We start from the raw sequence: 5,294 nt of genomic DNA, 5'->3' as shown, positions 1-5,294 counted from the left end.
CGCTTAGATGTGAAACAGGTGAAGAAATAAGTAAGAACTGTGAACGTGTACAAAATAACTTTTGCTAAGTCTTTAATAACGAGGATTATGACTGTTCCTCTTGTTAGGCAGGCTAAGGCTGCAAACCTCTATTCATTCAGTAGGGCTTGAGTAAGTAAGGGTAGGATTGCACTGCGAAGCAGCAGATTTTAGGTACTATTAAAAGGCACCAAACATTCAGTTATTTTAATATATTTTTCACTGCCGTCAGAGGAGGCAGATTTTAAATTTCTGCCTCAGGTATCAAAATGGCTTGGGGCATTCTCTAATTTGGAGGCAGGAAGTTTGGCTCTCTCAGCAAGCTTTCACCAACTCCCATTTTAGAAATTTATCCATACAATAGCGACTTAGCTCACAGATGGGTGGATTTTCAGATTAAAAGTGCATTACATTGCAATTCTGTGCATTTCTACTCACAAGTAAGCCTCATGTATTTCAATGCAGGGTAAAAGGTAAAGGGACCCCTGACCATTAGGTCCAGTCGTGGCCGACTCTGAGGTTGCGGTGCTCATCTTGCTTTATTGGCCGAGGGAGCCGGCATACAGCTTCAGGGTCATGTGGCCAGCATGACAAAGCCGCTTCTTGCGAACCAGAGCAGCGCACGAAAACGCCGTTTACCTTCCCACCAGAGCGGTACCTATTTATCTACTTGCACTTTGACGTGCTTTTGAACTGCTAGGTTGGCAGGAGCAGGGACGAGCAACGGAAGCTCACCCTGTCGCAGGGATTCGAACCGCCGACCTTCTGATCAGCAAGTCCTAGGCTCTGTGGTTTAACCCACAACACCAGTAAATAGGTGTAGAGTTGCATTTTCATTAAATATGCCCAATAACTCAGGGTGGCCCACAAGTGTTCTCAAAACCAGGTTTAGAACAGACACTAGTAGGTCCAAAGTGTATCTAATGTTGATTCAGTAACCTGAGTCCTTTTAGATGGCTTTGTCAGTTTATGCAGACCCTCCCTTGATAATTAAAAAAGTTTTGTTCCTGTGTCTCAGAGGATGATCAGCAGTAGCTAAACAAATACGTAATCGGACAATTCCTCCTTATCAGCATTTCTCCAAAGTCAAATATCCTTCCAAAATTATCTCCATTGTGATTGAGGCATCCCAATATACTGATACAGACTTTGGCATTTGTTTTAGATCTCAAAACTGCACTGTTTAATCTTAAAAGCAAGACCTGTTAAAAAAAAAAGTAAGACCTCTTCTAACATACACTCCTATGCCATTTTCCCATTTCTCTCCCCATCCACCATCAGTTAGGAAGCATGAATTTTCTTGATTTCTCAGATGAACTTAAAATCAACTGGATAACAGACTTTTTATTATGTACTTCATTGCAGATTTCTAAACTTATGTGTATGCTATTTTAATCTTAAACTTTATACCTACATTTTTATAATTATCGAAAAGGCTGCATATATGTGAGATGGGCAAATGCAAGATCCATTTTTATATGCATGAGCAAGACCGACTCCATCTTGTGTAGCCATCTCCATCTCAGTTATGCTTGCTAGCATCAAAAGCTTAAGGTGAAGCAAGACCACCTGGATGAATTTTACCCTTATGATTTCTATATGATCATCTATCCATATATATCCATATACAACCATATATCTTTATGATGATTTCTATATATCCATGTATACGAAGGGTGTTTGAATCATGAAGGCTTCTGCAGAGCTAAATGCTTAGATTTTAGAAATCCAAAATGACCTCTGCCCCATTTCTCCCCCCTTGTTCTTCTAATGCACTCAATGGCTCGCAAACATAGTAGGAAGCAATAAATCTGATGTGCTGGCACTGTCCTCCGTCCAGGCAAGCCCCTCAGCACCTAAAAACAGGAAAACGCTAACCACCATGTCCCTGTTTATAACAGATGGTGTGTAGGAGGGTTACCAACATTGTAATGGGCAAATAAGTTTCTTTTCTCCTTTCTTACTATAAATCAGGGGAAAGGTCAGGCTGATGTACCGTCTGAGGAAAGCAGAAATTGGGGAGGATTCTTTACATGGTCAGGGGCAAGGTTTATGCATGCGCTCATTGGTTTGATTTTTGCTGCCATATGCGATTATATACGATTATGTCATGTTTTATGATGTATGTACTCAGGGCGCTAGAGCTTCGGCGGCGTCCAGTCTTTGGAAATCATTCCACTGGGTCATTATTGCTCAGCAATAAAATACCACTTTCTTTTTCTCCATTGCTGTGTCTGTCAATTCTTGGACACAATTTGAGTGGGCCACATGTACTTTAAAATTCCTTGCAACAAAGGCATGAGCCCAGATTGCTGTTGCATGTGTTTCATAATATGGTGTTGTGAGGAGGTTTGGTGCCCTGTGGGGGGAAACTGTCCACACAGCCTTAATTCTGTAGGAAGTGGTTAAGTAGACATATACAGAGAATTTCTGGTGGTTACCTATTGTGGAAATATTATCTCATTTACTTGTATGTATAAACGGATTTGGAAACCCATCTGAGGTTTTCCAGCTCTGAACAAGCTTTGCTGTTTGCTTGTCAAGCAACCTTTCTTGTCTGTAGCTTGAAATAAAATTGATTCTGCCTGTTTGAAAGAAGCGCTTCCTGGACTCTCTCATCATTGCTGGGACAAAGTGACTCAGCCATGTCTGAACCTTGGATGTGTTTTCACCCACATCATATGGTATGTTAACATTTACAGCAATAATAGTTCTTATGCTTGGGGGTGGGGGGATGACACACCATACTCCAGCATTCTAACAATTTCAATTAAATGTGATATTCCTCAGAGGATCATTGATTCAAAAGGCAAAATATAAATCTTTTAAGTAACTGACTAAAATACAGGGAAAATAGCCTAGCTTTAGCCCAGAAAACCTTAGAACACCAAGTAGCCCAAACCAAAGACAGTTACTTAAAGGCAGTCTTTAGCAATTTCATTCAAACTGAGTAAACATAATGAACTATGAAAAGCTGTGGCCAGATCATCATTTTCCAGTGAAGTCCCTTCATTTATCCCATGATTGGTAACAAGATGGTAGCTGGTTGAAAACAGGCATCAGAGAGTAATAATTAATGCACATTTTTCATGACAGTTGGAAGTACTTTTGTATCAATATTGGCATTGCTATTAATTTAGGCATGAATGTTTGGGAATCGGGTGAACGTCAAGGTAGCCAGTTTCAGTCACCAGATTATTTGAGAAGGTAAAATGCCACGTTGAATTATGTGAAACATTTCTTCAAACTGAATAAAGGGGATGTTCAACCTAAGTGAGAATGGACAGGGTACATGAGCAAGTTGTAGCAATGACACTCCAGAGGATTTGGATGAAACTGATTATATGGTTCCATTCCAATTTAGATTCCGGACAGATTTTGGTACGTATTGCTCTAGCGGATTATCTACACTGGGGGAAGGTTAGATAGGGGGAGCACGTGACCGTGTGTGTTGCTATATTCATAGGATGTCTATCTCCATTATCAGGAAAACATGGTGGCTTGGAAATGGGCTTGAGGATCTTGATCTAGAGTTGGGCCAAAGAGACAGGTTGCAGATTGTTAGTGGTACATTGCTCATTTCACTAACCAGCAGCTTCTCCAACAGAGCTGGTGCAGATGGCTTCCAATGAGTTGTTGGAAGAGCCCAGGAGACTTCAACATTCACAGGGAGGCCAGCTTGAGATTTCATGGCCTCCATTGATAACCATGGGGTTGTCCTAAATTGTCAGCCAAATGCACAGAGTGAGGCATACCCTCAACTTGGTATTTGGTCCAAGTGGCATCACTGGTGAAGTCTGGGCTTACGGTAGCACATTTCCTTCAATCAGAAAATCCAGTGTGTAGCCTTGAGCTGCCCTCAAATCCATCTGTCATTGGAGTTGAAGGTGGCCATATTTGGCTTGTGCAATAGCTGCAGCCTTGCCTGGATAGGATAACTTAACTGCAATAGTCCAGACATCAATCACCTCCAGATTATATCACTGCAATGCACTCTATGTGCCCCAAGGTCTACTCGGAAGCTGCAGCTGTTGTAGAATGCTCCAGAAAGACTGTAGGCGATGCCCTAGTAACAGCATATAATACCTGTGCTGAAATTGCTGCTGCATTGGTTGCCAATATGCTACCAGGCCAAGTTTATTGTCTTGCTGTTGGCATATACTGTACTGGCCAGAATAAGTTGGGACCAGGTTACTTCCAGGAATGCCTTACTTTGTATACCATTGCCTTGTCATTTTGATCTTTGGGAGCGTTGCAACTGAAGCAAGACCACCTCAATCTTCGTCATAATTGAAGCAAGACAAATGCCAGCTTGTTGCAGGCTTACAACATAATCATGTATTCGCACTGTGATCACGCTGAAATGCAAACTTAAAAGAGGAACAGAGAAAGTGCAAACCATAAGGGTGTGTGTGTAAATTAAAGGTTTAAGAGTGTGCAAGGGCATGACATTTAAAACAAGGGTATAAACAGGAAATACATAGCTAGTGGAAACTTCTGTCTTTGTGGTCAAGCTGGCAGTAAGACTATTTCAGGATGTCTCGAATGTGCAACCTATATGACCATAAAAACTGTTGTGTAAACAGATCAGGGTTCACCCTGATTAATTTCCTGATCACTGCTGTAACCTTTCCTGCTCAAGCAAGAAATAAAGGTTTTGCTTTTAGATAATTCTTGGGCGTCACTCATCACAGTTAATGAGTAAAGGACTGGGCTGGGCAACTGACCTCAGGTGCGGTTTTCCCACATCAGGATACACATTCTTAGTATAGACTCCTGAGGTTAGTCTTATGTCTGCCAATATCAAAATTGTTAGTCTTGCACTTTTGAATGTGATTCCAATGAAAAACAGGCAGACACCACAGTATTGGTATTTAGGTGCCTGCTTAAAATGTACCTTTTCACCCAGGCTTTTCCCAGAGGGTCATCTTGCTATGTTGATATAGCCATCTGATCTACTGATTCTGATCTACTGATGCATTGTATTTTATTTTATACTGTTCACTGCCATGAACTGTACAGGATTCCTGCTCCCCCTCCTGCAAGCAGTGATGAACAAAAATTAATAAAGAAAAAAAAGTTTTCAGAAATATACTATGTGGAATGACAAGGCCTAGATTTGTTTTTAGTGACCCAGGATATAAATAATGGGATCTTCGTAGAAAGCTTGCTATAAAGATCCAGCAATAATGATTACCCCTGACAAATACTGCAATCAGAGAAAATGTGTTGGGAATAAAACAAAGGATGGTTGGAGATCCGGTATCAGAATTGGC

This window comes from Podarcis muralis, chromosome 5 (assembly GCF_964188315.1).
Source record: "Podarcis muralis chromosome 5, rPodMur119.hap1.1, whole genome shotgun sequence".
NCBI classification, from domain to species: Eukaryota; Metazoa; Chordata; class Lepidosauria; order Squamata; family Lacertidae; genus Podarcis; species Podarcis muralis.
Note: the sequence above shows the minus strand (reverse complement) of the source record.